Source organism: Lactuca sativa, chromosome 8 (assembly GCF_002870075.4).
Source record: "Lactuca sativa cultivar Salinas chromosome 8, Lsat_Salinas_v11, whole genome shotgun sequence".
Lineage (NCBI taxonomy): Eukaryota > Viridiplantae > Streptophyta > Magnoliopsida > Asterales > Asteraceae > Lactuca > Lactuca sativa.
The window spans coordinates 2,969,840-2,982,199 of NC_056630.2; the positions used below are offsets into that span (position 1 = coordinate 2,969,840).

General features: G+C 36.5%; 1 pseudogene; it reads right to left on the reverse strand.

Moving 5' to 3' along the window:
• Nucleotides 1–10,918: 10,918 nt before the first annotated feature.
• LOC111920989 (protein SRC2-like) lies at nucleotides 10,919–11,947 on the reverse strand (annotated as a pseudogene).
• Between the last annotated feature and the right edge of the window lie 413 nt (nucleotides 11,948–12,360).

Here is a 12,360-nt window from a genome sequence, read left to right on the forward strand (position 1 = left end):
GAGTTATGCTAGGAACTTGACGAGTAGCTGAGGGTACTCGACGAGTTGAGGTCAACATGGATTGTTGACCTTGATAGTTGACTTTGACTTTGACCAAAGGTTGACTGTTGGACTTTTGGGGTATTTTGGGAAATTATGAGCATGGTGGGGACATTGAGTCAAGAAGGTCATGATGGGTATTAACTTATTTTTTATGGTGTGATAGTATAGGATTTCCGGAGAGACAGCAGTCAGAGATTTGCAGTAATTCAGCACTACTTGTGAGGTGAGTGATCCTCACTATATCAATAGGGTCTAAGGCACCAAGGCCGACCCTTTATGGATTGTATTCGGTTATGGCATGATATGTTTATTGGTTTGCATCATGGTAGTTAGGATGGTGATATGCTTATGCTTAGTGACTTGGTTAGGTCAGTGTCCTGGTTATAGGATGATGTTATGTTGGTGACCGGTTAGGTCTGTATCCCGGTTATTGGGATGTTGTTATGATTAGTGATATGTTAGATCGGTTTAACTGTTATATGATATGAGATAGCGTATGATATTTATGTGCACATGTTTGTTTGTTTAGGGGTTGGGTTGAGGCGGTCCTGTTTTGTGCTGAAGGCCAACATTCCCGGTGAGTGGTCCGGATAGGCTGTAGGCCCTGTGAGGCGGTCCAGTCATGCCGAAGGCTCGGGAGCGGTCCAGATAGGTTGTAGGCCCTGCGTGACAGTCTAGTCAGGCTGAAGGATCATTATGAATGCTGATTTGTATTGGGGCTGTGTTATGATTATGGTTATATGAGATTGGTATTTTGGGGGAATTCACTAAGCTTTCGGGCTTACAGTTTTAGTTTATTGTTTCAGGTACATCAGGGGATCGCGGCAAGGCGAAGGCTTGATCGTACAGCTCCTCATGATTTGTTTATGGGAAAACTTTGATATTATACATTTTGAAAACAAATCTGTAATAACTATTAATTTTAAATGTTTTGAAAAGTTTTAAATTGACTTGAATTTTATGGGTGTTACATATATCAACAAATTAAACTTAATATTGTGAAAACGACTTGGATGACACAAAAATGTGGAATTACATTTGCAGACAGGAGTGATGCTAAAGAGGGATAAAACGAAATCAAGTCAAATTGGAAATAAAATCATTGATCTAGAACTATCATTCTCAACCTCATTGGATATCTGACGTGAAATCAATGAATTAGTTCTTTTTTTTTTTGGAAAAACAAAATACCATATAAACCCATAAATACAAAAACGATTTTGAAACTAACATGTATATGATTTTGCAACTAACCAACCAAACAAATTCAAAATATTTTTCTATTCCCATTACAAACCCATAAATACAAAAACGAGACCAACTTGTTAAAGATATCAACATTCCTACGCTTTGTTGTTATAAAGACAATTTGTTTTTTTTTTTGGAAACGAAAAATATATTAAAAAGCCACATGATTAGCAAGTGACTAAATCATGGGCAAGGTACTAGGAGATTACAAAGAACATGCTTAAAAAAATTTAAAAGGTGAAATACACCAATCAATCCAACTACCACACGAATTAAAGCTTCGGTATTTAAACCACGAAAATGATTGGGAAATAATATCATCCGCAATCTTTGTCGGAGTCGTAATCACCTTGTTGAATGCCTTGTTGTTCCTTGCCATCCAAATGTAGCAAATCATGCAATAAAAGACTGAAATGAGGATCAAATTCTTCTTAGGGAAATTACCCCAAGACGCAGCAAAGTCAATATAGTCTTCCATGTTGGAAAATCTCCCACCAGTTATGCCACACCATTTTAAAATGCAATCACGCGTATCTTCTGCAAATTTACAAGTTACAAACAGATGGTCCACCGTCTCTGATTCAACTCCACAGAGTGTACATAAATTGGACTGGACATTAATACCCCTTTGAACAAGCTTTGTTGCAACCGGTACTCTCCTCAAGGCAACATGCCACACGGAACAACGCACTTTGAGAGGAATAATTTTTGACTATTCAACTATTGGGTCATTGTATGAACTTGACATGGAATCAATTTTCTTCCTTAATATGTTCACCATGTATAAACCATCAGCATTGAGATTGTATCTAAACCCCATCACATTGGGTGTGATTCTGATATTGTTGAGAATAGAGCATAGTTCCAAAAGTTCCGATAGAACGTTATTTCCTCTAAGTGGTGATTTCCAACTTTAGGTGAATCTTGAGTCAGATACCCTTTCAGTAACGAAACATCTTTTCACATATTCCAATTCAAATAGTAAATGGAATTTACTTTTAAAAATATCATCACCACACACCCGATCTAGTTACGCTACCACATGAAGTCATCCGCCCCCGAACGTTTCCGCCATTCAGGTTTGGGGGTGTGACACTCGCTGAGTAGGGCCAACTCGCCGAGTCCAAAAACTGACTCGCCGAGTTGAGTCGATAGAGGGCAAGAAAAACGATTTTCAGCATGTAAAACAGTTAAGCATCATATTCAATTGAAACCAATCATGGCTCTGATACCACTGATGGGTTTTGGACATAAGAACTTTACCTATGTGCACATACAACCCTATAGCTTGGATCTAGGTTTCACTAATTGAACATGAAATAATTCCAAGACTTTCATGGCTAGATCTAAGAACAAAACATATGAAAAGAGATCTAGAATAATACCTTGAGTTACTTGCTTGAAACCTTCTTCTTCTTGGAGCTAAGAGTCACAAATGTCACTCCTCTAATGGCTTACAAACACCAACTAGCAAGAAGGTGACTTGAGAGTGATGAGGAAGAGGGAAATCGGCTCTAGGGTTTCTCTAATCACAATGATATCCGATTTCCTCAACCCTATGGGTCTATTTATACTGTGAGCTCCTAGGGTTTCACCCTTAAACCCTAATTGGATAACTTAGCCTCAAAGCAATCCAAATCCCTTCCTGGATAAGCCCTTGGACGATTTCTAGGTGATCCATATCCCTAAAATCGTCCAACCCCATATCCATAAGGATTATTAGCTCAAAATACAACTTTCATACATTTGACAGTTTATACCCCTTTATTTAATTAATCTCTTTAAGTCACCAAATTAATTCCTAATTAATTTATGACTTATATTAATAAAATAATAATATTATTCTTTTAATATATTATTCTTATAATATATTAATTATAATATCTCTTTTCTCTAAATCACCCTGTCAAGTTGCTATGGTGAAGGCAACCCAAAAGGACTATGCACAATCGGGTCAAGTACTTACCAAATATAGTTACAACCTTAGACACTAATCCAACACTTTTAACATCCTTCTCAAAAACCAAATAGCTCCATCATTAGAAGATATGTTATCCACCATGATAGTAAACACATTATTAATGTCCCCACTCTCTTATGTATTCATATACAAGACTCCCAATGGTTTCACCCCTATGGTTCTCTATTAGACAAAAATTAAGTATCTTTTTTTTTGTAAAACCCAGTCATCGTCGATCCAGTGTGTCGTAAGGCACATATAACTATAATTCTGAACTGATGACCAAGTGTCGGTGGTTAGACACATTGTTTAGCCTTTAAGCATGTCTTTTACCTTTATTGCCTCTTCTTCATAAATGGATAAACAATCCCGAGCTATAGTCCATCTTGATACAAACTTGAAGTTTGGATTCTATTCCCAAACAAACTCCCAGAAACCCTCGTCATCGACCACACTAAACAGCCGATTGTCCTTAATACACATTTTTAGAAGGGCTAGTATGCACTTCTCTTGGCTAAATGAATGTGTAGCCAATGACCCACTACCACTCGCCCCCTTATTTGTCGGCTTAAAGCTCAAAGTTGATTGTCTCTTTAAATCGGGATTTTTATAAATAGGGGAGTTATTACATACATTTGTTAAGTGACTGAGCAACGCTAAAGTACCATTTCTAGTATTAAATGACATTAATGTACCACAATATTTGCATTTTGATTTCTTCGCGCCTTTTACTTTTGGAAAATGATCCCAAACAATGGATGTTTTCCTATTTGTAGGCATATTTTCCTTTTCATTGTCAACTTTATCTGTCGGTGATTCTTCAACTGTAACAAGTTCTTGGTTATCCATATCTAAATCAATTATAGGTTCATCACTAGACATTGCTACTTTCTAGTCCCAAACTAAAAAAAAAAAAAGAAAACCAATATTAAACATATTGCATTGAAATAGAATGCCACCAATAAAAACATCAAACACATTGCATTAAAACATAGGTTTATCAACAAAAATTAAACAAATAGCATTGAAACAAAAACAGAGTACTAACATTGCTAATTTACACCATGTGATTCATTTGCCGCTTATTGCAAAAAATTAGAAACACATGCAACTTATTACGTTTCACTAATTACATTGACAAATTTAACACGCTGGTCTGAAAAAAAATTCATCTACAAAAATCAAAAACATTGCATTGAAACAGAAAGAAAAAAAATCACTAGTCACTACTATTTTCTACTATCTGATTCAGAGAATTACAAAAATCCATCAACAAAAGTCACTAAATAAAAATTCAGAAAAAATACATTGAATGATAAAGGGTTAGGACCGAGACTTTGAGTGCAAGCCGCAACAATTCAACAAAGAGTTAGGGTTCATCAATAGATTAGCGAACTCAGAAAAAGAACCTTTGTGATGAAGTCATGACTATCGTTGGAGCTTGGAGTTGTGATGGAGAATGGTCGGAGGCTGGGAGTGATGTCGCAAGATGCACAATTGCACAGTGACTATTATGATTTCGTGTAACAGAAGCGGTAAGGGAAAAGATAAAAAAAATAAAAGAAGTAAAAAATGGTGGTGATCGGCCGATTAGGCTTGGTCGCATGGAGCCCTGGAGGTAAATCAAATTCTTTTTGCAATATGTGGAATATGCATATGGATTAAATTTTGGGTTTAACCAAACTTACGTCAAACAGTCAAACTTAAACACACACACACACACACACACACACCTACAATGCGATTCAGTTTTGGTGGATCGGTTTTTGGATAAAAACTGGACCGCACCGTTGACCTTCGGTTTTAGGAAAAACAAAAGCAGCACCATTGGTTTTTGCATTGTTTTGGTTTGTCGGTTGCGGTTTATTACAGTTTCATCGGATTTTTTAGTCGATTCGATTTGTGCTCACCCTATCTAAGACATTGATTGTCATGGTTTGTTTATTGAACGAAATTGTTACAAAACACCAAGAAAACATAATGCATCTATCACAATATTAAATTTCTTAAAAAAGATAAATACATTTCCGTTTCTTGCCTATCATACAAATTGTTATGCATCAGTTCCATTATAATTGCATTATATATATATATATATATATATATATATATATATATATATATATATATATATATATATATATATATATATATATATATATATATATATATATATATAGAGAGAGAGAGAGAGAGAGAGACTCTTTGGATTAGAGTTTTTATATTTATATAAAGAGAGAAAAAAACATTTTGGATTGGACTTCTATCAATAAGGAATTTTTTATGATTATTGTTTATGAAAGTATAATATATGTATTTGCTTCTAAAAATTCAAATGTTAGGAAATAGTATTTGTTGGTTGTTTCTATTTATTTTTTCAATTTTATAACTTATGAGTGAAACCCATGTATGGTTTTCACACAGAGCGTTTAAAGAATGTGAGCTGATCTGTACACAACAATTTTTTTATCCATACACAACAAATGGTATTTTAAAATGTTGTATTGTACAATTATATAATGCATAAACTGTTGTATATGGTAAAAAATTATTGTGTACGAATTACTTTAAAGAATTAAGAGATTGTTTGTTAATAACTTTAAATTTTAAATTTAACAATAAGAAATGACAAAACTGCACAAATGGTCCATGTTGTTTGCTTAAAATTGTCACTTTGGTCCAAAAAAGTTTGGGCTAGCACCACAAGTCCAAAGTTTTCATTTTCTTGTGTCTTTGGTCCAAAGGGTTAACTTCCGTCTATTTCCCTCTGTTAAGTTATGTTTGACTAGTCAAATTAGGGGTATTTTTGTGATTACCTATTTATGCCCCTTATTTTATATTAATAAAAGAGTCATATAAGAACAAATCCCAATCGCTCTTTGTCGTCGTTCTCAGCTATGTCTTCTTCAACAAAGCATTCGTCTTCGATTTCTTCAAGAAATCAAAATAAAAAATGGTGCTTTGTTTTTGTGGTAAAATGGCTATAGTTCACACCGCATGGACTGATAAAAATCCAGGTAGACGCTTTTGGGGATGCCCTACTAAGGTACGCAAAGGTGTTTTTTGGATTTCAGCATAAATCTCCAATTACATGTTACGTTCTTCTTTCGTTTCTTCAATCTTGAAGGGATCCAAATGTCGATTTACTGGGTGGTTTGATGGTCCAATGTGTGCACATTCAAGAGCTATTATACCTAGGCTGCTGAGTTCAATCAACAAATTGAAGTCACAAAAAACAAGACTCAAGTGTTACCTGTTATGTAGTTGGATATTGTTTGTGTTTGTTATGGTTTATAAGAAGTAGATTGAAGTGTGATGGTTTGGGTGGTTTCTAAGTGGTAGATTGAAGTGTACTGGTTTGGGTAATGTTTTAATGTTTTGGGTAGTATTTTGTTTAAGCAATGTAATCTTTTGGGCGGTACTTTGTGGTAGTCTTTTGTGGTTAAAATGTAAGCAATGTAAGACATGTTTTGCAAGAATTTGTCAATGGTAATTATATTTGGTATGTACATTTTGACCATTCTATTTTGTTTGTGGTTTACACATTATCAATGACAATTGTATGTTTTGTTTAAAAGGGCACATTGGTCAAGTACAACAACATGAAATTATACATGAGAATAACATCAAGACATTAAACATAACATAATCCATTACATCAAATCCAATCTAAATTGTTCCCATACATCACAGGGGTATACTATCAAGTACCAAAAATAACATCCAAATTGCTTAAACCCCAAAACACATAAAGTAGTAAACATACAATACACATAAACATAACATTATCCCAAAAAGACACTTATACCCCTACATACATCAAAATCCCTTGAAATCTCATAACTTACCCCTTGTCCTTTGCAAGTTCTAGCATTGTGCCCTTTATTTTTACACTTGCTGCAAGTTACTTTGATAAACTTTCCACTCCCACTAGTAACATGGCTTTGACTCCCACTCCCACTAGCACCATTGTCTCCCTTCTTTTGGCTTTTCTCCTCAATAGATTTCCTCCTCTTTTTTCTTGGGCCTTCCAGGCTGATTATGGTGTAGAGGGGTGATTTTAATTGGGCATTCACTTATAGTCTACATTGCTCGACCTTTAATAGTCTCCACCTTGTACACATAAGTTTTTTTCCATGTTTCTAGCCAGTGCACCCTGTGGGCATAACTGTGTGGCTCTCCAACCTCCTCACCTTTATCTGCTTTGACATTTAGGACTATAATGACATGTTTACAAGGAGTCCTGTTAATTCCTACTTCCCGCAACTGCATACTCTTTCAACCATGTCAACAACATGTTGATCCTGCCATGGCCCTTGCACTTGGTATTTATCTGACCCATTCCACCTAGTTGTGTATCGAGATGACCAATTGACATTCTTCTCCATGATCTTTGTTACAGATGGGGTTAGTGGACCAACACACTTGTTTTGCACCTTTATGACATTGCATATTCTTTTCATCATATACTCCCTAATGTACTCCAAGCAGGTTATCAGTGGCTTGTCCATTCCCTCAATCAAATTGCTATTAAAAACTTCATAAGTTTATTCAGAAGCATATCTAAAACTGATCTACCTGAAAACACCACAATAATGCCAGGATCAAACATATACTAAGAAATACTACACAAAAAAGGGTAAATTTGGAAGCTGAAGTATATACCTGTGAAGTGGCTACTTGCCTAGTGTTGTGGGGGAATCTGCTTCAACCAGTTATAAGCTTCTATATCATATGAGTTGAATTCCTTCATAATATTATTGAACTCTGGTATTGTTGTAGCTGTAGTACAATTCCACAAGTGTTCTTTGTACTTATTAGTTCTCCATATTTTTCTCATATTGTCATGTATATGCCTGAAAAAAAAAATTTGTGCTCAGCACATGGGAACAACTGAGAAATGGCATCCTGCAATCCCTGTAAAGGAATTAAAACATAGTTAATATAGTACATCCAAATATGTCAAATATAAACAACAAATTACAAACCTTTTGTCTGTCACTTATAAATGTGAAGTTTGAGTTTGCATATAGGTCCAGATCATCTCCAATACACTCAAGAAACCACTTCTAACTACCAGTGTTCTCAGTCTCAACAATGGCATAAGCTAGGGGTATATTCCATTATTGGAGTCTACCCCAAATGTAGTTAAAATTTGTCCTGGGAAAGGGCCCTTCATAAATGCCCCATCAAAACCTAGACAATCCCTTAGGCAAGCTCTAAACCCCTTCTTCATTCCACCGAGACACACATACATCCTTTTAAACCTTCTTGAGGTAGCACTTAGGTTGGATTCTGAATCGAACTCTAACTTCACAGTGGTTTCTGGATTAGTAGACTGCAACTCCAGGATGTAATCTCTGAGAACATCATACTGCTTTTTGTAATCACCCTGGACAAGTTTTTTTGCAGTAGATTTGGCCCTGAATACCTTGTGAATATAGAATCCAACTTGATATTCCTTTTGAAGTTGTTCTTGAAGAGCTCTGACTGGGATTTTTGGGTTGGATTCAATCTGGTCCATTATCTGTTCAGAGATAAACTTTGCGGTTGCAGATCTAACTTTTCTTGTCTGGAGGCATCTATGTTCATGGTTGTAAGTTTTTGTGAACCAAGTACTATTTACATCTGACCTAGAACCTTGTATCACCCAAGGACAAGGGGTGGGTTCACCCACATGGCCATCATTAAAGGCTACAGTCCCTTTACAAAGTGCCCTTAACCTCATTTTTTCATTTTTCACAAAGAATATATTCCTTCTTGTTTCTAGTGCATGCAATGGTATCTTTTCCTTTAACTCCTTCTTACTATTATATTTTTGTCCTATCCTAAAAGTTACCTTGTGTATCTCACCTTGAGAGCACCTTGCCTCCTTCCCCAATTCCTTTATTACAACTCTTCTTTTCCTATCTATATCAGAACCCTCATCCAATGAATCCCATTGATCATTATCTATAACATCGAATTCTTCATTAACCTCATCACTCTCATTATCTCTATGCTTTGATAATCTTTTTTCAAGAAATTATGCTTCAAGATCTATATTCATGTAAAAATCCCTCATATCTACTTCTACATCAGGGATTATGTTGTCTTCATCCACCCAGAAATCACTCTCATCACTATCCTCACTCTCATCACTTCTTTCATGATTCTCTTCATCAGTCTCTGTCTTATCTTCACTTCCATCATCAATTGCAAAATCTCTCATCTCTATATTCTCATCATTCATTTCATTTCTTTCATGATTCTCTTCTTCAATGACTTCCTTATTAACTGCATTGTCCTCACATTCATGAATCTCATCATCTACATTTTGTTCATTAGATTGTAAAATCTGTTAGTACAACCCAAGATCAACGTCATTAGCTGACTCATCAAATTCATTAAATCCATGGTCAATATCATTAGCTGCCTCATCAAATTCCTTAAATCCCTGGTCAATATCATTAGCTACCTCATCAAATTCATTAAATCCCTAAATTAGCTGCATCATCCTTATTCCCACCAATCATATCAACACCAACATCATCCATGACCAAAACACAAAATTACGTACCATAAACCACCCTTGGGTCGAATGACGTGCTTGACAACCTTAAGTGCTACATTGGTATATGCATTCACTACGAAAGTCGCCTGATCGAAGCTATCAACCTTGGTAATCAGTTTAGGGTTCTTGATCCTCAGTCAATGAGGAGGGAAATTATATCGACTCACGGTTTTTAAGGACTATAAATGTGAATTAGGCTCGATATTATCCGTATGGCGATGCATATATACGAACTCTCTTTTATTAATATAAAATAAGGGGCATAAATAGGGAATGACCAAAATACCCCTAATTTGACTAGTCAAACATAACTTAACAAAGGGAAATAGATGGAAGTTAACCATTTGGACCAAAAGACGCAAGAAAATGAAAACTTTGTGGTGCTAGCCCAAACTTTGTTGGACCAAAGTGACAATTTTGAGTAAATCACACAGTTTTGTCATAAGAAATTTACTTAAAATCATGTTATAGTAACTTTTTATGCATCTCAATTTAATTTTGGAACAAAGCCTTTGAAATTTATACAAGTCGGCCAACGAACTAAATGATGGACAATCAAAGTCCGACCACCTCTCAATCAAGAACCAAGTGCACTTTGCAAAGTCATCGCCTGTAAAAAGATGGTCAACCATCTAGATCTATATCCAATTTACAAACGGGACAAAAAGCATAATCAACACTGATACATTTGTCTACCAAATTTACTTGTGTTGTCGGCCCCTGTTTTAACAGGAACATCGAAAAAAAAAAGTTAAGCTTAACAGGGAATCAGGGACTAGAGAATTTAATTTTGTATGGGAAGAAGCCGTCGTCCAACAACCGTCCTCTAAAAAATTCCATTTCGATGGGTTAGTTCTTAAAATAATTAAACAACGCAAAGTCCTCAATTTTGTGATTTATGTTGCACCTTAATTTTGAATTATCTAGGATTTGGTTTGTAGGCAAATATTGTGATCATCTGTTGGTTAATCGGAAATCTAAATAGATTTTTTTTTAAATGAAATTATGTGACTCTAGTTTTAAATAAAATCAACTATACAGGATTACAAACCAATGCATGCATGTAATTAATTAAGTTGGTATCATAGATCATTTTCCCGTCGAAGCAACTTGAATTCAAATTAAACAAACTTTCATTTAAATAAAATTAAAAGCAAATTAAATAAGCATCTTCAATTCTTTTTAAAAAGGAAAAAGAGAAACACAAAACATGATACGAAACGTGCGATGCGAGGGTCTACTCGTCGTCCTGGACGTCGTAACCAAGATCTTCCTCAACCTTCTCTGCGGCATCCTCAGCGATCTGGTCTCCCATATAATCAATTCCCTCAGATATCGCCAGCCCACCTAACAGTCCCGCCGCCGCACCAACTGCCAGTCCAGTCCCCATCCCATACTTACTTTTCTTCTCTTCCTTATACTCACCGTACGACGGTTGACCACCATAAGCAGGCTGTCCATAACCCTGCTGCTCGTATTGAGGGGGGGCGCCATACTGAGAATACTGATACCCTGACGGGGGGTGCAGCGTAGGGACGATCCCCACCGTAGGACTGCGGAGCAGTGTACTGTTGTGGTGGTGGAGCAGTGTACTGTTGTGGTGGGGGAACAGTACCGTAAGCTGGAGGTGCGTAGTAAGGATCCCGTGCACGATAGTGGGGTTCCTTGAGGAAGACTTTCACCTCCACCTTTCCGTGGGGACGGCCAGAAGGACGCTTGAGTTTTAGACTATCAGCGAAACACTCACCGATTCCGACCTGATCCACGACATCCTTGAGTTTGAGCTTGGCGGAGCCGATTAAGGGCTTTGTGCCCTCGGGGGCGTTAGCATGAACGATGTCGATGTAGAGAGTGGACTCCTCAATGTGATCGTAGAGAGGGAGGGTGAGTTTTTGATCCCAGAAGGGCGCGTCGTCGCCCTCCTCATCGACATGTGTAGAGCATTTGTTTTTGGGGTCGACCCACAGGACGACGTAGGGCTTGAGTGGACCGTGGCGCCAGTTGACGTTTTTGAGGTTTTTGGCGGAGGAAAGGGTGACTTCCAGTTCGTAAAGAGCCGCCATGATCAGCAGGTGCAAGAAGGACAATTGGTTGGTTGTAGTCGACTGTTGGGATGGTTATTAGTTATATGGTATATAAACTATTTATAGTGGTTGCAACTTTGTCATTATTATCCAACTTCTTGAGGATTGGTGGGCAAGTTCAATTACTATTTTATTCTTCTAGATAAATTAAAAAATGTGAAATTACCCACGCATGAGTTTAAAATAATAAAAATAAGAACAAATTATCGCATTGATTGTGTGGATCCCTCGTATTTATTTACACTCGAACTTTTTGCATTTATAGTGTTGCAGAGATAAAAATACTATCTTGCATTTTGTATTTTTTTTATAGTTTTTTTACTATTAATTAATTACACAATACTAGAAAACATGGCGTTTTCCTACGGAAAATAACTACGGATCAGCTACAGAATGGAATGTCCTAGTTTACTAACGGAATAGCTACGGATGCGGATCCGTAGCTTTAGCTACGAAATAGCTACGGATGCGAA